General features: G+C 41.9%; 1 long non-coding RNA gene across 2 annotated transcripts in view; it reads right to left on the bottom strand.

Moving 5' to 3' along the window:
* LOC130361280 (uncharacterized) overlaps positions 1–24374 on the bottom strand; it is a 483683-nt gene that overhangs the window by 118875 nt on the left and 340434 nt on the right. For both annotated transcript variants that reach the window (XR_008890939.1, XR_008890941.1), the window contains exon 3: positions 21078–21207. This is a non-coding gene — a long non-coding RNA (uncharacterized LOC130361280). The remainder of the gene's footprint in view (positions 1–21077; positions 21208–24374) is intronic.

The raw sequence follows: 24374 nt of genomic DNA, 5'->3' as shown, positions 1-24374 counted from the left end.
CCAACGGCCCAACTTTTGCCTTTTTCTTGTTATTCTATGTGGTTAAGATATGGAGACTGGCTAGGCCACTCCAGGACCTTGAAATGCTTCTTACGAAGCCACTCCTTCATTGCCCGGGTGGTGTGTTTGGGATCATTATAATGCTGAAAGACCAAGCCACTTTTCATCTTCAATGCCCTTGCTGATGGAAGGTGGTTTTCACTCAAAATCTCACGATACATTCATTCTTTCCTTTACACGGATTGGTCATCCATGCCCTTTGCTGAAAGACAGCCCCAAAGCATGTTTCCACCCCCATTCTTCACATTAGGTATGGTGTTCTTTGGATGCAACTCTCCTCCAAACACGATGTTGAGTTTTTACCAAAACGTTCAACTGTGGTTTCATCCGACCTTATGACATTCTCCCAATACTCTTCTGGATCATCCAAATGCTCTATAGCAAACTTCAGACGGGCCCGGACATGTACTGGCTTAAGCAGGGGGACATGTCTGCCACTGCAGGATTTGAGTCCTTGGCAGCGTAGTGTGTTACTGATGGTAGCCTTTGTTACTTTGGTCCCAGCTCTCTGTAGATCATTCACTTGGTCCCTCCATGTGGTTCTGGGATTTTTGCTCACCGTTCTTGCAATCATTTTGACACCACGGGGGGAGATCTTGCGTGGAGCCCCAGAATAAGGGAGATTATGAGTGGTCTTGTATGTCTTCCATTTTCTAATAATTGCTCCCACAGTTGATTTCTTCACACCAAGCTGTTTGCCTATTGCAGATTCAATCTTCCCAGCCTGGTGCAGGTCTACAATTTTGTTTCTGGTGTCCTTGGACAGCTCTTTGGTCTTGGCCATAATGGATTTTGGAGTGTGACTGAGGTTGTGGACAGGTGTCTTTTATACTGATAACAAGTTCAAACAGGTGCCATTAATACAGGTAACGAGTGGAGGACAGAGGAGACTCTTAAAGAAGAAGTTACAGGTCTGTGAGAGACAGAAATCTTGCTTGTTTGTTATTGACCAAATACTTATTTTCCACCATAATTTGCAAAAAAATTCTTTAAAAATCAGACAATGTGATTTTATGGATTTTTTTTCATCATTCTGTCTCTCATAGTTGAGGTATACCTATGATGAAAATAAATTACAGGCCTCTCTCATCTTTTTAAGTGGGAAAACTTGCACAATTGGTGGCTAACTAAATACTTTTTTTCCCCCACTGTATTTACAGCAGTATAGCTCAGCAATACATTGTATACTATATTAAAAAAAAAAACTAGCATAACCATGGCATAAAAACACTTTGCTTTATTGGATTATTAATAAAATAACAAAAAAATAGAAAAGGCAAAGAATGATCATAATGAAAAAATCATGTGCCAGTAAATAGTAGATAGTCACAATAAACGTTGGACTGTTGTATACAGAGTTATATCATATTGCCAATGGGCGTCCCTTGATAAATTTCGGGGCTAGACTGGACCAGCAACATTATGGGTGAGCATGTTAGTGGTACACACAGGGGGAGTAACTAGAGAATATTTTCCATTTATTTCCAGTCTGTAGCAGCTTAGGTACTGTTATTGGTTATTGCTCTGTGAGCTACTATTCACTGGCACATGATTATTTCATTATGATTATTCTTTGCCTTTTCTATTTTTTTTTTTTGTTTTGTTATTTTATTAATTATCCAATAAAGCAAAGTGTTTTTATGCAGTGGTTATGCTCGTTTTGGGTAATTTACAGATCTGTATAATTTTCTGGCATCAGCTGATTGGTTATACCTCTTATATCCGAGAAGCCATTACATCATGAGAACCTCATATCTAGATTCTTGATGTCACATAGACAGCAATAAGGACCATGGCTGGATTTAGAGAGGGCCACAGGCAATTGGCCAGGTGGGCTCCACCAATTCAGAGGCACCACCATCTAGTTGAATCCAATGCTTTCAGTCATATCCACTAGCGATACATACAAGTTAGAAGGTCGTTTGGAGCACAGATTTCCCATCTGCCTCCATTATTGACTAGAAGACATCCAGTTGATAAACATTCATGCTTATTGTCATGTGGAGAGGGAAGGAAGTTGAGGCCAACCCCTTAATTAAAGCATGACAACAACAGTTTTTTGTGCCCCCATACACAGTATATTGTTGTCGGATCCTGTAGGGATTGGTGGGATATGCAGTCCGTTATCTAATGTGTATGTGCAGCTTCACTTAGCCCTGCATCATAAATAAATGTTATTGTTAAGGGACCTATGTGATATTGTTTTTTTTGCCTAGGGGCCTCCTTCAAACCTAAAGAGGTTATAACAAATGTCATCACATATCCAGTGTCTAAATAGTGGGGGTCTGACCGCTGGGACCTCCACAAACCATAAGAAGATAGCTCAATGCTGTACTTGTGGGGTGGCCATGAAGTGGATGGTTGGTTTTGTCCAGGGCAGCTGTGGGTAGAAGTCCCTTAGGCAAAGTCTCTAGTGTGGTCACAGATGTGGATGACTAACCCAGAATATTCCACTGTGGACCGTTGCAACATTTGGAAATGGGGGTCTACACAAATGTAGGTAGTCCTGGACCCCAGAGTGAGGTCCTTGGCACTTGGGTGAGGTGTCTGGGGGGTGTATCCGTTATGGTTTGTGTGATAGATTCAGTCCAGACATGCAGATAACTTGCAAAACAAGGGTTAACTTTACTGTGCACAACCAGACAATTTACTCCTCAGCACAGAGTAGGAAAGTTACGGTATTTTGGATGGATGCTTGGAATTTGGTCAGAGTTCCCTTTTAGTTGCCTTATAAGCAGTAATAACGAAAAGAGAGACTCTAAATAGGCTCTACGCACTTTAGTGTGGTTATTAGTGAAGTATGCAGTACAATAAGATAAATCTCTACCGAGGGCCGACACAGATTGCAGACTGTAGTAAAAATACACTTGAGAAGACTATGGGTATTAAGATTTCCTATCATAGGGCATAAGACAAAGAGTATTGTGATGTGTAAGCCCTGCAGCACAAACTCTGTCTTACAACCCACAAGAGTTAGGTGTTGGCAGAGGAGTACTTTCTCAGCTATTTCCTGTTCTGGCTAGATGATTCTTCCTCTGGGAGCAGACGAAAAGATAAATGAGATGAAGGCCCTCTCCACGTGGATTTAAGACAGTCTTGGATAAACCTTCTGAAACGCCACACAGTCCTATGATCACCACGACTGACTAAGAGCTGACTCAGGTTAGACTTTAGCGACTGGAGCTGGATGTAGATTCACTGGCAGAGCAAGGGCTTGGTTAACTTGGTTCACAGTAGATTTTGCTGTAAAGCAGGGAAACTGGATTAGGCCTAAACCTCCTCTTTTCACATGGCCTAGCACGAGACAGACAGGCACGTCTGAACACTAGTCTAAACTAGACTAGACTAATCTAGAGGGAGAGGGTTGTACTTGGGAGACTCCTCCCTCATGACTTTCCAGCAGCTTCTAGTGGTAGTTTGTCTAAACGAAGGTCAGGTAAGTTCCATGCATTCTTTCCATGTGTAATCCACCAGTGGTGGCAGTAGAGAGCTATATAAAAATCCCTGCTCATCCTTAATAGCAAATTGTATGCAGTTATACATGTAAGACAAGTTATACATGTAAGACTCATACCCATGTAAAAGATTTAAAAGCTTGGAGAGAAACTCTTTGGCCAAACAACAACCATAGACTTCCGCAGCTGGGAGATAGTACTGGGACACTGCACTTGGCTATCTTCGAAAGTCCCATAGGGAGTAAACTGAATGGTAGTAAGCATGGGTGACAGACCCGGTTCCAGCAGTTGGATCCCCAATGATCAGATACTCTGCAGAGTTGTATAATGGAAAATAACTTCACACTTGACATCACCACTCAGGTGGTATTGGCCATGGGGGAGTGAAAATGGGGGGAGTCCAAACTAAGTTTTCAGTAGAAAATAAACTTCAAGAAAACTCATTGTTTCAGGTTACAGGCTATTTAAAAACAAAGGATAGCCTCCAGCAGAGATTGTTTGGGACTATTTTAGTACAAGGAAACGGAACACAGCTCATCTAGAAATAGCACTCGGGGGTGATGAACCTCCACCCTCCTCCATATTTACCTATATCTGTATATCGCTCAGTGTATTATTGATCTGCAGGACTGGGTAAATGGAAAATATCCATAACATTATACATGCGGGTTCTGTATGAATGTAGAATGACCTTAACACATGTACATTCCTGAGTTACAGCATAATGGATGCCACCGGAGTCCTTAACATTTCTTGAAATAATAAAGATATTATCACTGAACTGTGTGTGACATCTATCATAACAACATGAAGATATGAGGGGAGAATTGCTGGTATGTGCTGAAGGGTAATATCTTTCCAGGCTCATATAGATAACACATTATTACTGTACATCCCTGACATATTTATACTTCACAATCCACAGGAGTTCATGGTTTGTTTGTTTTTTAGCATCTTTCCAAAGATCCATAAATCTATAAAATCTGATAAACTTGCATCACTAAGCATCAATCTATAGATTTGTAAGGGCCCCCATACAGTTCCCCATACAGTAGTAAGGGCCCTCATACAGCCTCTGTACAGTAGAAAGGGCCCTCATACAGTAGTAAGGGCCATAATACAGTCCCTCATACAGTAGTAAGGGCCCTCATACAATCCCTCATACAGTAGTAAGGGCCCAAATACAGTCCCTCATACAGTGGTAAGTGCCCTCATACAGTCCCTCACACATTAGTAAGTGCCCTCATACAGCCTCTGTACCGTAGTAAGGGCCCTCATACAGTCCCTGTACTGTAGTAAGGGCCCTTATACAGCCCCTATACAGAAGTATGGGTCCTCATGCAGCCACCATATAGTAGTTAGGTCTCTCATACAACTCTAAAATAGTAGTAAGGGCTCTTATACAGCCACCATATAGTAGGTAGGCCACACAGACTACCTCATATAGTAGTGAGGCCCTATATGCAACCCCCCCCCCCCCCCTTCCCCATCTCCCCAGGTTCCTACACCCATACAGCTAATGGCAGCAAAGAGTGAAGTGGCTGGGCCTGGCTAATGGGCCTGGTCACAACTGCGACCCTTCAACCCCTATTGCTACACCACTGAGTACTGGAGTAGTATATAAGGCAGAAAGATCTTCTTGGTCCCTCAGGCTATAAGCCCCAAGTGCAAAAACAACTTCTGCACCTTTTATAGCAATAACCTCGGTAAAAGTGATCAGCTTAGTTCTCCGCCACCTTTAGAGCTAAAGATAGGCCATAAACTGTACATATACTTTTTTTTTTTTTTTTTTTAACAATTGTTTCTTGACCCATAATGGCATTTTTGTTCAAATATTTAGCCCTAATGTCAACTCAACAGTGACTGAGCTACATGGTTTTTATTGTCTTAAGGGACTGAAAGTCCATAAACGTAAACTTTTAACAATCTAGCTTGTAAGGCTCTATTCACACGGCAGAATATCCGCACGTCCGCACCAATTCTGCGTCCGCATTCATTTGGGTGGTTTCTGGCTTGTGCGGAATCCGCCTGTGTAAATTCTGAAGTGTGAATGGGAGTGTGGAATCCCATTGAAGTCTAATGGGCTTTAATTTGATGCGGAATCCGTGCGGAATTGCACAGGGGGAAATTCACACACCACCTCTTCACCTCCCCCTTTCACTGTTGGTGTCCCTCAATGCTCTGTGCTGTGACCCCTACTCTTCACTTTTGACACATTTGGCCTATGACAGATCATAGAAGCCACTTTTATGTTGAAGTTACCTCTCTAGCATCGAAAATCCCATCTAATATTCTTCTCCCACTCTTTAAAATCTTAATGGGTACTCCACGCCACATCGTTCGGAACATTAGGTTCCAAACGCTGTGTGCACACTGAAGGGGTCGGCCAAGCCCCCTTGTGACGTCACACCATGCCCCCTCAATGCAAGTCTATGGGAGGGGGCGTGGCAACCGCCACGCCCCCTCCCATAGACTTGCATTGAGGAGGCATGGAGTGATGTCACAAGGGGGCGTGGCTGACTCCCGAAGTGCGCACACAGCGTTCGGAAATAAATGTTCCAAACGCTGGCCAGCGGAGTATCCCTTTAACACGAAGAGAACAGAATTTATCATTTTCCTCCCATCTTGCCTCACCACCTACTCGATCTATCAGTCAATGGTTCCGTTCTCTCCTCTGTCCCCCTTTGTATAACCTTGATTGCACACTGTCTTTTAAACTACACATCAATTCCTTCCAATTCCATCTCAAAAACATTTTACAAATCCACTCCTTTCTGAACTACGACCGATCAGAAACGCTAGTGCATGCCCTCATCATCTCCCACTTAGACTACTGCATCATCCTTCTCGGTGGTCTTCCATCTATGTTTCAAAGGTTTTTATTGGGTTTTCAGATATTACAGGTAAATAACCGGGCATACCCGGAAACAAGTAACAGTGTGCAAAACAAAGCGTGCAAATACCCATAATAAACATAGGTGAAATGAAGTATTCATAGTATGTAATGTAAACTGTGTACAGATACATTGTTTACAGGATAAGGATAATGTTTCCTACTACCCTATTAGTAGAAAAAATAAACTGTAGGTGTGGTGAGAGAACGTCATGGACATAAGTATTTCCATATAAAGAGGTATTACAGAGGTACACACAATGGGGATGATATTCAATGGTTCCATTTGGACAGAAAAGCCTTAAATGTAACATTGCCTAAAGCTATAACTCTCTCGAAAGAGGTCGTTAGATTGATAGCAGTAATCAAGTCATTGCGAGATGGAGTATATGTGGATTTCCAATATCTCAGCAGCATCGTTTTAGCCAATACGCAAATTACACAGGTGATAGCTCTAAATTTAGCTGGTAATAGGTTAATTCCTACAAATAATAAAACTAGTTGAGGGGACCACGGGATATGTATTGGTATAATTTGCCTAATTAAAGCGCGGCATACTTCCCAATAAGATTTTAATAGTGGACAGGACCATAAAATATGCATTAGAGTTCCTCTGTGGCCGCACCCCCTCCAGCAGCGGTCTGAGGTGGATGGATATATCCTAGAAAGTCTGTCCGGTGTGAAATACCAACGCAGACATGTTTTCAATAGTGATTCTACGTGGGCTGAACATTTCAGATTTTGGTGGATCATTTTAAATGCGCCCATCCACTCCTCAGCTGTAAACGTGATGCGGAGTTCAATTTCCCAGCTGAGGAGTGTACGGAATTTCAGAAATTGAGAGGGTTTCAAAAGTTGATAAAAAGGTTTAAGACCTCTTTTGTTGTTTGAAATATACAAAATAATAATAAAGGATGTAAAGTAAGGTCCGTTGGTGTTAACTGGTGAAGGAGGTGACGCACCTGGAGGTATGTATAAAATTCAGCATTATGGATTGAAAAGAGGTTACGTATGGATTGGAAGAATAGCATAGAGGCCCCCATCCAGATATCTCCAACCAAGTATTTCAAGTTGGCTAGACAACATGCCTCCTGCACTTTTATTAAATTGTTACCAAGCTTTAAGTGAGGCCAGTAATACTAGGTTTAAGTTAGGTGGAGGCTCAACGTTCCAAAAGAGTGTACATAGGAGATCCTTCAGTGTGAAAGGTGAGACTAGAGATTGTTCCATCTTTACCCACGGAATCGCGAGGTTAGACGACCACCACGCCCACAAGAGGGATGTCAGAGTAGACAAATAATAATTTTGCGTGTCAGGCAGGCCCCTGCCCCCCCATGTGCCGGTGTCTGTGTAAGATGGAGCGAGCAACTCTTGGAGGTTTATCGGACCATAGGAACTTAGAGAGAAGAGATTGTGTACAAGTGAAAACCCTGTCAGGAAGGGGGATGAAAAGTGTCCTAAATTTTAAATGTGGCTATTTTCCCTATCCAGGAAATATCGTATTTAGCCAGTCGTTGTAGTTCCCTTTCAGTGTCCAGTAACAGAGGTTCATAATTTGAAGAATATAGTTGTGATGTGACATTAGTCAGGACAGTCCCTAAATATTTAATTCAAGTAGAAAAAACAGACATGGACATGGTCGCACATCTCGTATTTCGATCTAATTGCTTCTCAGCATAAATTAATAAACTAACAGGTTGTTATTATACATTTTGATCAAAAGGTACAAGCCCACTCGCCACGTCAAGGCCACATAAATGGGTCCCTAGCATAAAATGGCGTAGCACTCGGCGGCGACCACCACTGCCGCAAACCAAATGCCCACAGGGGGAACGACCCACTGACAGAGCGGCCCCAGTGCCACTAAAACCAGTCCCTGGGTCGCACCTCCCTACAGACATGGTGTTACAGCAGCAATGGACGCCGCACAGCACCACACCAGTGTAAACAGGGTGTAAAAGCTCACTTACCATGTGCTCCCAGTCAGACTGGGAAGCTGCCAGAAATGGAAGGGCCCTGTGTAGCTACCTGCTACTTATATAGGATTGGGCTGAGGGGGTGGGGCAGAGTGCAGACAAAAGTGGAAAAAAAAGGAGGGGATAGAAAACACAATGTGAATTCAAGTGGAAAAAACAGACATGGTCGCACATCTACATTTTGTATTTTGATCTAATTGCTTCTCAGCATAAATTCAAAAACTAACAGGTTGTTAGTATAGATTTTGATCAAAAGGTACAAGCCCAGTTGCCACGTCAAGGCCACCTAATTAGAGTGGGTCCCTAACGTCCCTAGCATCAAATATGTAATGCCTGTAGTTTGCCAGTCAAATTCCCCACAGGGAGAGCCTGGGTTTTTGCGGAATTTAAGTGATAGTATGATAAATGGTCAAAAAGGTGGTCAATGACGGCCGGCAAAGACTCCTGAGGACGAGTAAGTGAAGGAAACACATCGTCGGCGTAAAGCGATATGACGTGAGAGCTACCCCCTATCTCCACCCCAGAAATTCTCAGGTCCTCTCTGATCGAGTTGGCCAGAGGCTCCATGGACAGGATGAAGATTAAGGGAGAGAGGGGGCAGCCCTGTCTGGTTCCTATTAGTCAGGTCAAAGTCAGATGAAAGGGTTCCGTTAGTGTATACTCTTGCTGAATGATCGCTATAGAGGGCCTTTATGGCTGATAGAATACGTCCCTGAAAACCAGTCTGCTCAAATACTGAGAAGACAAACGACCATCGAATACAGTCGAACGCCTTCTCGGCGTCCAAAGCTAATGCCAGGGTAGGTATAGCGCTCTTTTCAGCATGGTGGAGAACACCCAGCATCCTCCTAGTATTGTAATATGATTCTCTTGTGGGTACAAAACCTGATTGACCGGCATGGATGATGGATAGAAGTAATTTAGCCATCCTGGTGGCAAGTAATTTAACAAATATTTTAACATATTGATTTAATAGTGATATTGGGCAAAAGTTTTGTGGCCAGTCGGGGGTCTTGCCGGGCTTAGGGAGAGTGATCACCAGGGCTTGTAAATTTTCCCTGGGGAAGGCACCCCTATTCATAGCTGCCTGACAAAAGGCCCGCAGAGGGGGAGCTAATTACTGTCAGAAGCATTTGTAATAATGGGAAGTGGACCCATCGGGTCCCGGGCCTGGCAAGGATCTTATAACTGCATCTATTTCTGCTAATGAGATAGGAGCATTGAGGGATTGTAATCCACAGAGGAAAGGGTGGGGAGATTTAAATGAGTTAAATATGCTTGGATGTCTGACGCAATGTTAGGGGTAGTAGGGACAGTGTCCTTCAGGTTATATAAGTGAGAATAAAAATCTTGAAAGCCATTGGATAGATCTGAGGGCGAGTATAATTTAACTTTTGATGTCGGATGTAATAAAAAGGTAATTTTACTTTTAAGTTGTTGGGCCTTAAGCCTAGAATTCAGCAATTTACCCGCTTTATTGTCTTGGGAATAGTAAGTAGCCCTCAGCTTCGGGAAAGTCTTCTCATACGAATCCAGCGTTAAACCTCTTAAAGGGGTACTCCGCTGCTCAGCATTTGGAACAAACTGTTCTGAACATTGGAGCCGGGACCGATAGCTTGTGACGTCATAACCCTGCCCCCTCATGACGGCTGTCACACCCCCTCCCATAGACTTGCATTGAGGGGGCAGGGCATGGCGTCATGAGAGGGCGGGGTTATGACGTCACAAGCTCCCGGCGCCGGCTCCAGCGTTCGGAACAGTTTGTTCCCAATGCTGAGCAGCGGAGTACCCCTTTAAGGGTCAGGTAGTCAGGTAGAGTCGATTGCATGCGGTCCTTATGGTGGGGGTGGGAGAGAAGGAATGGATTACTTCTCCATAGGTAAATAGGGGGAGAGTCACTGGTCTCCGAGACCAAAAAGGTGATGGCAGCATGTTCTGTCCATTTAATGGATCAATGGATGAGTCCACAATGTAGGGGAGCAAGGACCTACCTGAAAGGAACATGTCCATTCGAAAATAGACATTGTGGACAGCGGAGTGGAATGTGTATGTGTAACAGACCGTCGCCCACCGGCTAAACCCACCCATCCTCGTGTCATCTCTCCACCTCCCTGCTGATTGTCTTACTTGCATTTTCGAATAAAGACCATATTACCGCATGCATCAGTGTCTGAGGTGAGTGCTCCGGTTCCAGTCTTTGATGAAGTTTATGTTCTTGCTGCTATTCTACTGTGAGCACCAGAGCAAGACACATAGGTAACACAGGCTGTCCGGATCCTGCATCTAACATGAGTGTCCTAGGCGAATACAATCAGGATGGTGCCCCGTCATGTATATCTGCATTAGTGATTTCCTCTTCATGGAAATGTTAAGACAATTGACGTTCATACTAGTAAAATTAAGTACCATTATAGCCGATTGACAGGTATGCAATATACAGTGATGGCTGTAATTGTTGGCACCCCTGAAATTTTTCAAGAAAAGGAAGTATCTCTCACAGAAAAGGATTGCAGTAACACATGTTTTGTTATACACATGTTTATTCCCTTTGTGTGTATTGGAACTAAACCAAAAAAGGGAGGAAAAAAAGCAAATTGGACATAATGTCACCAAACTCCAAAAATGGGCTGGACAAAATTATTGGCACCCTTAACTAAATATTTGGTTGCACACCCTTTGGAAAAAATAACTGAAATCAGTCGCTTCCTATAACCATCAATAAGCTTCTTACACCTCTCAGCCGGAATGTTGGACCACTCTTCCTTTGCAAACTGCTCCAGGTCTCTCTTATTGGACTCATTGCTGCCACTTCAGAACTCTCCAGCGCTTTGTTGCCATCCATTTCTGGGGGCTTTTTGACGTACATTTGGGGTCATTGTCCTGTTGGAAGACCCAAGATCTCGGACAATAACCCAGCTTTCTGACACTGGGGTGTACAGTGCTACCCAAAATCCCTTGGTAATCCTCAGATTTCATGATGCCTTGAACACATTCAAGGTACCCAGTGCCAGAGGCAGCTAAACAACCCCAAAACATCAATGAACCTCCACCATATTTCACTGTAGGTACTGTGTTCTTTTCTTTGTTGGCCTCATTCCATTTTCGGTAAACAGTAGAATAATGTGCTTTACCAAAAAAGCTCTATCTTTGTCTTATCTGTCCACAAGACGTTTTCTGAGAAGGATTTTGGCTTACTCAAGTTCATTTTGGCAAAATGTAGTCTTGCTTTTTTTATATCTCTGTGTCAGCAGTGGGGGTCCTCCTAGTTCTCTTACCATAGCGTTTCATTTCATTTAAATGTCGTTAGATAGTTCACGCTGACACTGATGCTCCCTGGGCCTGCAGGACAGCTTAAATATCTTTGGAACTTGTTTGGGGCTGCTTATCCACCATCCGGACTCTCCTGCGTTGACACCTTTCATCAATTTTTCTCTTCCGTACACGCCCAGGGAGATTAGCTACAGTGCCATGGGTTTCAAACTTCTTGATAATGTTGTGCACTGTGGACAAAGGCAAATCTAGATCTCTGGAGATGGGCTGTAACCTTGAGATTGTTGATATTTTTCCACAATTTTGGTTCTCAAGTCCTCAGACAGTTCTCTTCTCCTCTTTCTGTTGTCCATGCAGTCCATGACACACAATGCAAAGACTAAGTGAACTTCTCTCCTTTTTATCTGCTTTCAGGTGTGATTTTAATATTGCCCACACCTGTTACTTGCCCCAGGTGAGTTTAAAGGAGCATCACATGCTTGAAACAATCTTATTTTTCCACAATTTTGAAAGGGTGCCAATAATTTTGTCCAGCCCATTTTTGGAGTTTGGTGTGAAATTATGACAAATTGATTTTTTTTCCTCCCTTTTTTGGTTTAGTTCCAATACACACAAAGGGAATAAACACGTGTATAGCAAAACATGTGTTCCTGCAATCCTTTTTTGTGAGAAATACCTCATTTTCTTTAAAAATTTCAGGGGTGCCAACATTTACGGCAATGACTGTATAGTGTGAGCAGGAAATCAGAATAGTGGCCCGGTTAGCCTCCCAGCGAGAGCCTCCGTGACTCAATGAATAGGGTAGCATAGCATTTGGCACAGTGTAGAAGATCACTACTGTAACATAAAAACAATGTAGAAAAAGTAAAACAAAACCAGTCAGGTAGTTTGAGAAACTAGCTATGAAAATGGGAATGGAACTCATAACAAAACACCGGCTGCAGTCTGAGGGGTAAACGTTCATGCTGCAGCCTAGTTTGGGGACGGGAGATCAGAGACTCACAAGTGCGCACTGAAGGTGGAAGGAATCCGCATACTATACAAGCATAAGGTAACTACAGTCCTGTTATCTTGAACCTTTACACTAGTAGATAGAGTGGTGCGTTCCGGTGAGGAAAAAGCAATGTTCCAGCGGTGGAGGGTCTCCCTTCCTTCTTCAAGAGATTAATAACATTGAGGACGTTGTTATGATGGACCAGCAGGTGGACCGGGAAACCCCACCTATAGGGCATTTTAGCTTGACGGAGAGCTTATGTAATAGAAGCCAGTGCCCGGCGCAACTGCAAAGTCACCGTACATAGAGACCTTGTGAAACGGAGAAGGGAGGCCCCCATTCTTCCTGGCGTACGCCATTAGGTTTTCTTTCATGGTGAAGAAATGAATCCGGGCTAGGATATCACGTGGGACCATATCACCAAGATGTTTCGGGCACACCTCTAGGTCCCGATCGGGTATACCTCTAGGTCCCGATCAGAACATGACGGCAGGGCTGTCTTTATGAGAGATTGCACATAGGCAGTAATGTCATTAGGCATAACTGATTTGGGGATTCCACGTAACTTTATATTGTTGCGCCGACTTCGATCCTCAAGGTTGGGGAACTTTGCCCGAAGTGCAGATACTTCATCTTCAAGGTTGTTGTGGGCATCTATTAGGGTGTTGTGTGAGGTGGCGAAGTCCCCAAATTTCGTCTCAATGTGGTTTACCCTGGATCCCAGGTCCTCTATTTCTCCCTTCAGACGGTGTATAAGAGCTTGCAAGTCAATCAGGAAGGATCTACACTGAGTCACAAGCAGATGGGTCTTACGAGCGTGGCGGGGAGCACCGCTCCTCACAGTCAGTGCCATCTTGGATTTCCTTCGGGTCCTGGGAAAAGTAGAATATAGTAAGTTTAGCCTGGTTAGGCTGCTTTATTCTTCTCCCCCCACATATCAGGAGTGGGTTCTCAGGTACAAGAGCCAAAAAAAAGTTGTGCTGGAAGTTTTTAAAGTCGCTGAATACCAGTGCTAGGACCAGAGCTCACTCTCTAGCCGTGCATTCAGCTGGGCAGCCAGACCACACCCCTCAATATTCCGTCTAATACTCTTGCCACCCCCACCCCCCAATCCACCCTCAACTGTTCTGCCTGGTTAATCCACTTCTCCCCTTAATCCTTTTCTTCCTCTCCCATCTGCCAGTCCCTACCTATTGCCCAGAGAATTCAGTTTGAAATATTAAGATTGTGAACCAAAAAAGACAAAAACAAGAGCACACCTCGTGAAAACTGTAAGGACTACAAGATAAAATAGGGTGGTAAAATGGCTCATTACCAAATGGTGTTACACTCATAGCACAACACCTATAAGCGTGTAAAGGGTATGGATGATCAGCAGCTTCAACGGACTTTGGCCAGTATAACTTATCAGTGTAACAGGTGTAGGAATCATACAGTAGGCAAAACAGACTTCTGTTGGGGGGCTTCACCAAGGCAGATATTGGACAATTAATTCCAACGGGAAATGAGGAACTTAGTCAATGATGTGCTACGCATGAAAAGCGTTTCTAGCCGGTAGGTTGTAATTCATTGTCCAATTTCTGCCTTGGAGAAGCCCCCTGACAGAAGTCCACGCCTGCCGTATGGTTGCTACATGAAATACTAACATTGCAATACAAGACTGTTCACAACCTGTCCTTCCATACATCTCTGACTAATCTCCTGATACCTCCTCTCATGGAATCTCGGAACCTAAGAAGACCTCCATCTGTGATCTCCTCTTGTAGGCTCCTCACAAAACTGTCTCCAAGATTTCTCCCATGCATCCCCCATACTCTGGAACTTATGACCCCAACACTTCAGACTTTCACCCATCATTGAAACCTATAAAAGCTTGAACCCATGTCTTTAGAAAACCCAAACCCACTGTCCTGCCATGTGAGAAGTATCATCTGTCTCCTTTCCTTGTAGATTGCAAACCCTTATGGCCGGGGTCTTCTCTGCCCCTGTAATAGTTTGTCACTCGTGTAGCTCTTGTTTATTGTGTTTGTTTCCTGTCTTATGTTATAGATTTTACCACCTTTTCATCTGTACAGCACCCAGGAAATCAAGGTATAAATAACTAACTAGATAACAAAATTAATAAAAAAGCCAATATTTTGTTTTCCTTTTGCTGGATAATCCATTTAAATGTCACTTAATAGTGATGAGCGGCATAGGACATATTTGAATCCGCGATATTTCACAAATATATGGGGGAATATTCGTCCTATATTCGCGAATTCTGCATATTCGTTAACTTTTTTTTCCATGCAAAATTCATAATGAAATTTGCGAAATGCGCATGCGCGATTACATCTTTCAATTAACTACTTTCCTATTGGTTGCTAGGGATGTTGCTAACCTCTGACAACTCTATTTGCATCCCTCTCATTGGCCCACATGCTAAAAGAAGGGAGGGATCAGTGTCCTCTGGAAGTGCCGATATTCGCGAATTTTCGCATATTCGCCTTCATTGGACCACAAGCTGGAAGCAGGGAGGGATTATCACTATTTATTTACACAGTACACATCATTGTGATGTGTACTGTGAAAAAAGAAAGAAAATTTGTCATAACGAATATATTTCGCTATATTCAAAATATTCGTGAAATTGCGAAGTGCTGACATTCGTGCTAAAAATTTGCTATTCGAATATTCACGCTCAAAACTATCACTTAAAGGGGTACTCCGGTGAAAACCTTTTTTCTTTTAAATCAACTGGTGGCAGAAAGTTAAACATATTTGTAAATTACTTCTATTAAAAAATCTTAACCCTTCCTGTACTTATTAGCTGCTGAATACTACAGAGGAAATTCTTTTCTTTTTGGAATGCTCTCTTATGACATCACGAGCACAGTTCTCTCTGCTGACATTATTATAATAATAATAAAGCTTTATTTATTGTGGTCCTTAGTGGGATTTGAACCCAAGTAGCCAGCGCTGCAAGGCAGCAGTGCTAACCACTGAGCCACCATGCTGCCCTTAGCATACATCTGCTATGCATCTGCTATGCATGGTTGCTAAAATGGACAGAGATGTCAGCAGAGAGCACTGTGCTCGTGATGTCATCAATGTTCCAAAAAGAAAGGAATTTCCTCTGTAGCATTCAGCAGCTAATAAGTACTGGAAGTAATTTACAAATATGTTTAACTTTCTGGCACCAGTTGATTTAAAAGAAAAAAGGTTTTCACCGGAGTACCCCTTTAACTGTTCACCCTTCGGGATAATGGGGCTTAATTTCAGCGCTTATCTGTAAGATATAATGGCGCTAATGATTGCTGTTATTATGGAGGTAAATTATCCACCCAACCCTTCTCACCCTTTTGCGCATTCTTGTTGGGAATCTCACTAATCCCTTGTTGACCTTCATTATAGAGGACCTTACAAGTTACAAGTTAAACATTACAAGAAGACATTTCTCTGTAAACTTTTAAAGGCTATTATCAGAGTCATTGTCAGCGCTGATTACTGGAGAGCGTGCTGTACGTGGTCCTTACATGTATTGGCTGGGTGAGGGTCCGCTGAGGAGCACAGATCTGTTCCTGTAAATTACAGACTGCTCAGATGAACACACTTCAAAGCCAAGGAGCACAGGGTCAGGTACAGATGTCATTGTGGGAAAAACAGGAGACTGCTTCAGGAGCTTATTCAAAGAGAAATATTCAAGCCACAAGAATGAGGACCCTACTGCACATACATTATGTATGGTGTCATCATACACATTTATGGAGGAGTCAGGAGAGGCACTTTAACATGCATGATAATCGAAGAGTTAGCAGAGACACTTTAGCATGCATGATAGTTCAGTGGTCCCTCAACATACGATGGTAATTGGTTCCAGACAAACCATCATTTGTTGAAACCATCGTATGTTGAGGGATTTGGTTTTCATGGATTATACTCGCGTGTCCCCACCGTTCCAGTCCGCCAGTTCGCCGCACCTCCAATGCCATATCACTACGTCGCCGCTGCCCTGCACCATCGCTCTCCGTCATCATGTTGCCGCTACTATTGGATGACGGGGAGACGTGATGGTGGCGATGAGATGACAGCGACAGAGAGTGACAACGCAGGGCAGCAGCGAGAGAAGAGGAGCGGCAAAATGACGGGCCGGAGCGGCAGGGCTGTTTATGCGATGGCCCCGACACACAGAAGCATCGTATGTTGATGCTGTCTTCAACATATGATGGCCTCTGTTGAAATGATCGTATGTATGGACCATCGTATGTTGGGAGACCACTGCAGAGGAGTTAGTAGAGACAGTTTAGCATGCATGATAATAGAGGAGTAAGTACAGTGGGGATGAAAAGTTTGGACACCCCAGGTAAAAATGTGTATTAATGTGCATAAAGAAGCCAAGGAAACATGGAAAAATCTCCGAAAGGCATCAAATTACAGATTAGACATTCTTATAATATGTCAACAAAAGTTAGATTTTATTTCCATCATTTACACTTTGAAAATAACAGAAAAAAAAAATGGCATCTGCAAAAGTTTGGGCACCCTGCAGAGTTAATATCTTGTACTGCCCCCTATGGCAAGTATCACAGCTTGTAAACGCTTTTTGTAGCCCGCCAAGAGTCTTTCAATTCTGGTTTGAGGTATCTTTGCCCATTCTTCCTTACAAAAGTCTTCCAGTTCTTTGAGATTTCTGGGCTGTCTGTCACGCACAGCTCTTTTAAGGTCTATCCATAGATTTTCAATTATGTTGAGATCAGAAGATTGTGAAGGCCATGGCAAAACCTTCAGTTTATGCCTCTTGATGTAGTGGATTTCGAGGTGTGTTTAGGATCATTATCCATTTGTAGAAGCCATCCTCTCTTTAACTTCAGCTTTTTCACAGATGGCATCAAGTTAGCATCCAAAATTTGCTGACATTTTATTGAATCCATTTTTCCTTATACTCGTGAGATGTTCCCTATGCCACTGGCTGCAATACAACCCCAAAGCATGATTGATCCACCCCCATGCTTAACAGTTGGACAGAGGTTCTTTTCATTAAATTCTGTTCCCCTTCTCCAAACGTACCTTTGCTCATTCCGGCCAAAAAGTTCAATTTTAACCTCATCGGTCCACAGAACTTGTTTCCAAAATGCATCTGGCTTGCCTATATGTTAATTTGCAAAGTTCAAACGCTGATTTTTGTGGTGAGGATGTAGAAGAGGTTTTCTTCTGATGACTCTCCCATGAAGACCATATTTGTACAGGTATCTCTTTATAGTGGAATAGTGTACCACAACTCCAGTGTCTGCCAGATCTTTCTGGAGGGGTTGTGCAGTCAAACATGGGTTTTGAATTGTTTTTCTCACAATCCTGCGAACTGTTCTGTCTGATATTTTTCTTGGTCTTCCAGATCTTGCTTTAACTTCCACTGTTCCTGATGACTGCCATTTCTTAATTACATTCCGAACAGAGGATATTAACATCTGAAAACATTTTGCTATCTTCTTATAGCCTTCTCCAGCTTTGTGAGCATCAACTATTTTCAGTTTCAGATTCCTAGACAACTGCTTAGAAGAACCCATGGTGCTGATTGTTGGGGCAAGGTCAGATGAGTCTGGGAATTTAAAACCTTTGAGATTGACATTGCCTGGTCTTCCCAGATGATGATTGAGAACAATCCATGACGCTGGCAGGCCTCAGCTTTGCAAAGGGGGCAGTGAATACTATAAATTCTGCAGGGTGCCCAAACTTTTGCAGACGCCATTTTTTGTTTTCTGTTATTTCGAAAGTATAAATGATGGAAATAAGATCTAACTTTTGTTGACATATAAGAATGTCTTATCTGTAATTTGATGCCTTTTGGAGATTTTTCCATCTTTCCTTGGCTTCTTTATGCACATTAATGCAAATTTTTACCTGGGGTGCCCAAACTTTTGATCCCCACTGTATAGACAGTTTAGCATGATAATAGAGGAGTTAGTAGAGACAGTTTAACATGCATGATAATAGAGGAGTTAGTAGAGACAGTTTAGCTTGCACGATAAAAGAGGAGTTAGTATAGACAGTTTAGCATGCACGATAATGGAGGAGTTAGTATAGACAGTTCAGCATGCATGATAATAGAGGAGTAAGTAGAGACAGTTTATCATGATAATAGAGAAGTAAGTAGAGACAGTTTAGCATGCATGATAATAAAGGAGTTAGTATAGACAGTTTAGAATGCATGATAATAGAGGAGTAAGTAGAGACAGTTTATCATGATAATAGAGAAGTAAGTAGAGACAGTTTAGCATGCATGATAATAGAGGAGTTAGTATAGACAATTTAGCATGCATGATAATAGAGGAGTAAGTAGAGACAGTTTATCATGATAATAGAGAAGTAAGTAGAGACAGTTTAGCATGCATGATAATAGAGGAGTTAGTAGAGACAGTTTAGCATGCACGATAATAGAGAAGTAAGTATAGACAGTTTAGCATGCATGATAATAGAGGAGTAAGTAGAGACAGTTTATCATGATAATAGAGAAGTAAGTAGAGACAGTTTAGCATGCATGATAATAGAGGAGGTAGTAGAGACAGTTTAGCATGCATGATAATAGAGGAGTTAGTAGAGACAGTTTAGCATGCACGATAATAGAGAAGTAAGTATAGACAGTTTAGCATGCATGATAATAGAGAAGTAAGTATAGACAGTTTAGCATGCATGATAATAGAGAAGTAAGTATAGACAGTTTAGCATGCATGATAATAGAGGAGGTAGTAGAGACAGTTTAGCATGCATGATAATAGAGGAGTAAGTATAGACAGTTTAGCATGCATGATAATAGAGGAGTAAGTATAGACAGTTTAGCATGCATGATAATAGAGGAGTAAGTATAGACAGTTTAGCATGCATGATAATAGAGGAGTAAGTAGAGACAGTTTAGCATGCATGATAATAGAGGAGTAAGTATAGACAGTTTAGCATGCATGATAATAGAGAAGTAAGTATAGACAGTTTAGCATGCATGATAATAGAGGAGTTAGTATAGACAGTTTAGAATGCATGATAATAGAGGAGTAAGTAGAGACAGTTTATCATGATAATAGAGAAGTAAGTAGAGACAGTTTAGCATGCATTATAATAGAGGAGTTAGTATAGACAATTTAGCATGCATGATAATAGAGGAGTAAGTAGAGACAGTTTATCATGATAATAGAGAAGTAAGTAGAGACAGTTTAGCATGCATGATAATAGAGGAGTTAGTAGAGACAGTTTAGCATGCACGATAATAGAGAAGTAAGTATAGACAGTTTAGCATGCATGATAATAGAGGAGTAAGTAGAGACAGTTTATCATGATAATAGAGAAGTAAGTAGAGACAGTTTAGCATGCATGATAATAGAGGAGGTAGTAGAGACAGTTTAGCATGCATGATAATAGAGGAGTTAGTAGAGACAGTTTAGCATGCACGATAATAGAGAAGTAAGTATAGACAGTTTAGCATGCATGATAATAGAGAAGTAAGTATAGACAGTTTAGCATGCATGATAATAGAGAAGTAAGTATAGACAGTTTAGCATGCATGATAATAGAGGAGGTAGTAGAGACAGTTTAGCATGCATGATAATAGAGGAGTAAGTATAGACAGTTTAGCATGCATGATAATAGAGGAGTAAGTATAGACAGTTTAGCATGCATGATAATAGAGGAGTAAGTATAGACAGTTTAGCATGCATGATAATAGAGGAGTAAGTAGAGACAGTTTAGCATGCATGATAATAGAGGAGTAAGTATAGACAGTTTAGCATGCATGATAATAGAGAAGTAAGTATAGACAGTTTAGCATGCATGATAATAGAGGAGTAAGTATAGACAGTTTAGCATGCATGATAATAGAGGAGTAAGTATAGACAGTTTAGCATGCATGATAATAGAGGAGTTAGTAGAGACAGTTTAGCATGCATGATAATAGAGGAGTTAGTAGAGACAGTTTAGCATGCATGATAATAGAGGAGTAAGTATAGACAGTTTAGCATGCATGATAATAGAGGAGTTAGTAGAGACAGGTTAGCATGCATGATAATAGAGAAGTAAGTATAGACAGTTTAGCATGCATGATAATAGAGGAGTAAGTATAGACAGTTTAGCATGCATGTTTATGGAGGATTTAGAAGAGACAGTTCTTCATACATGGTGTTTTTGTCACAGCTCAGTGTGTTAGAAGTGGATTTTACTATAAATTTTATTTATAGCCAAGTGTGAAATGATGGTGAAAACCTGTGACAGGTCTACAGGAGAATTCATTTCCTAAAAATGTAAAATGAATTTCCTTAAAATTCTGGAATATTCCATGAGGTTCATTCAATTTTCTTCTGCTACATGTAAACAGGGTTCTATGACTATCCACATATATTGTAAAATGTTGTGTTACGCAGATTTTTTACTGTAACACAATGACAAATCCATGATGTGAGACTCACCCCTAGAGACGTTTTGTTGTCCTTGCTCTTTGTGAGTCCGGATACAGTACGTTCAGGTCATTGCTCAGCAGCGGATGTCACGGCGGGTGGGGGATGGATTACTTTGCTCATATACATGTCATCCAACATTCTGAAATGAGAAATATGCAGGTATTCATTTATTGTTTTTATGAAGTACAGGATGACCTGTCCGTCATGACTGGCGCTTTGTGTGAACATAGGCCAGCACTAACAATGTGCACTTGTCCTGGATCACAGCCCCCAGTCTGATGTCCATTTACAGCTGAAATGTCATCTTGTCTGCTGCCAGGATTGGTATCAACGCAATAACCTATGGATTTGGCAACTTTCAAGGTGAAGGTTTCAGGTTACATTTACATATAAAGCTTTTTGCAAGCTTAGGCTGCATTCACATCTCGTTTTTGCAATACGGTTTCCGTATCCAGTTTCAGTGTAAAAAACGTATGGAAACGTATTGCAAACGGTATATATAGACATTTGATTGAAAACCGTATGCCAACGTAGTATCCGGTTGTGTACGTTTTGCATCATTTACAGTTTTATCCGTTTTTTTCCGGGACACAAAACAGTAGTCTACTACGGTTTTATGTCCGGGTGAAAAACTGGATACAACCAGTAAACGTTGGTCAATGGGAACCGTACTGAACCGTATGTGCGTACGGTTCCATCCGGTTTGCACAATGCGGTTTTGCAGTTTGCACATGCGCAGTGCACGCCGAACGTTCTTCCCACAAATAGAACAAGAAGAACTTTATTTAATTAAGGACAAACATAAAACCGTATCCGTTTTTTTTCTTCAAAAAACATATTAAACCATATGCAACCAGACATCCGTTTTCAAATTGTATGCGGTTTAAAACCATACAGAGGTATATACGGTTGTACATGGTTGTATACAGTTCGGTCCAGTTTTGAGACAAAAAACCTGATACGGGAACCGTATTGCAAAAGTGAGATGTGAATGCAGCCTTAGAAAGGTTATATGTATGTGATGATGCTGTGAAGGGAGTATGGAGATGGCTTAGAAGGCCACTCCATACCAGGTGGCCCCCAGCGGATTTTAGTATTCAAGGGCTGCCGCTAATAGTTGGAATTCCCTTAGTGGCTGTGAACCCTTTAGATGCCATTGTCAAATTTGACAGCAGCATCTAAAGCACAGTTTATTGTGTCATTGGTAGCACAGTGGTTTGGATCTCCCGTCTGCAACGTGATTATGGCAGTAGATCCATTGTCTCAGCAGTAAGCGAGCTTACCTAGCCTACCGTGGTTGCCGGTGATCTTCTATCGATAGACCCTGCTTGAGGCAGACTCTATCAATAGAGCACAGATCTGATGAATCATTGTAGTACAGATGTGGAACATTGATCAAATGATGATTGTTCACACTGGTGTGGTGCTGTGCGGCGTCCATTGCTGCCGTGGCACCGTGTCTGCGGGGAGGTGCGTGTATGCTAGGGACGTTAGGGACCCACTCGAAATAGGTGGCCTTGACGTGGCGAGTGGGCTTGTACTTTTTGATCAAAAATGTATACTAACAACCTGTTAGTTTTTGATATTATGCTGAGAAGCAATCAGATCATTATACAAGATTGTAGATGTGCGACCATGCCTGTTTTCTACCCGAATTCACATTGATCTAATGATGGTTCATGCAAGTCACTAATAAAGTGTAAAGAAAAATCTAATACTGTATAATTTATTCCCTTCCAAAGAAAAACTTAATAAACTTTAAAGGGGTTATCCAGAAATAGAAAAACAGAGCTGATTTCTTCCAAAAATGGCACCATGTCTGTCCCAAGGTTGTGGATTGCAGCTCATTTCCATTGAAAAATGAAAGAAGCAATCTGATAGGTTGCTATGGGCAAATGTTTCACTTTTCCTCTGCACAGAATATGACGAATCTCCCCCATTTTATTTATAAACCTCTGCGCAGTTTGGATCAGGCTTTTTTTTTTTTTTTTTTTACATCATGTGGTCTACAAAATGTCTCCTGTATATTTCTGCTTGCTGTCAGTGAATGGAAACATTCACATTTGCTTGTTCTTTTCCGATCCCAGCAGCTGTGTGAGCAGGACATCATCTATCATTGTATAATGCAGTGTTTTTCAACCAGGCAGCCTCCAGCTGTTGCAAAACTACAACTCCCAGCATGCCCGGACAGCCTTTGGCTGTCCGGGCATGCTAGGAGTTGTAGTTTAGCAACAGCTGCGGCAACACTAATTTGGAAACACTGCATCACATAGGGAGAGATTTATCAAAACCTGTGCAAAGGAAAAGTTGTCTAGTTGCCCATGGCAACCAATCAGATCGCTTCTTTCATTTTTAACAAGGCCTCTGCAAAATGAAAGAAGGGATCTGATTGGTTGCTATGGGCAACTGGGCAACTTTTCCTTTGCACGGGTTTTGATAAATCTCCCCCATAATGATTCAACAGGTTGTGCTAGAACCAACACTTATCCCAGACCTGACACATTGGCCCTCATTTACTATTGCAAACCCGACATGTTTTGTCGGGTTGTGCGCCAGATTCTGACGCACTGCACCAGAAATTCTGTCTGCGCCAGATTTTGCACCAGAATTTGCGCCAGAATTGAAAAAACCCCGACAAAGGGTGGGTTCACTCCACGATCTTACTATACGGTTTCATAAAAAAAAAAAACGTATGCAACCGTACAGAAAACCGCGCCCATAGACTTCTAATTCAAAACCGTATGCACCATAATGTATACGGTTGTCTCCATTTTTCAAACCATCCGGTTTTTAACTTTTTTTTTCCCGGACAGAAAACCGTGGCCTACCACGGTTTTTGGTCCGGGTTAAAAACTGTATTAAATTGTATACGGTTTTTTTTTAACGTGGGAGTCAATGGGAACCGCACAGAACTGTATGTGCGTACGGTTTCATCCGGTTTTCACCATACGATTTTTGGCTTTGCTCAGTTTTTTTTTCTTGGAATTTTAATCAAACAAGTAAAACTTTATTCATAATGGAGTGAGAAGTTAAAAACGTATACGTTTTATTTCTTAAAAAACGGATGCAACCGGACATCATTTTTCAAACCGAATACGGTTTTCAACCGTACACAGATAAAAATTTGTACACACGTTTTGATACAGTTTAGTCAGGTTTTGAGGAATCCGTTTTTTTTAATCAAAAACCTGATACAGGAAGTGTATTGCAAAAACATTTTCACAAAAACCCAACATATTTACTAAGGTTTCCACAGAAAATGTGGTGGATTTGAGCTGAGGAAAACCCCACAGATCAGAGCATGTG

This window comes from Hyla sarda, chromosome 3 (assembly GCF_029499605.1).
Source record: "Hyla sarda isolate aHylSar1 chromosome 3, aHylSar1.hap1, whole genome shotgun sequence".
Taxonomy (NCBI): domain Eukaryota; kingdom Metazoa; phylum Chordata; class Amphibia; order Anura; family Hylidae; genus Hyla; species Hyla sarda.
The sequence above is the reverse complement of the archived record's forward strand: the minus strand, read 5'-3'. Positions and strand labels throughout refer to the sequence as shown.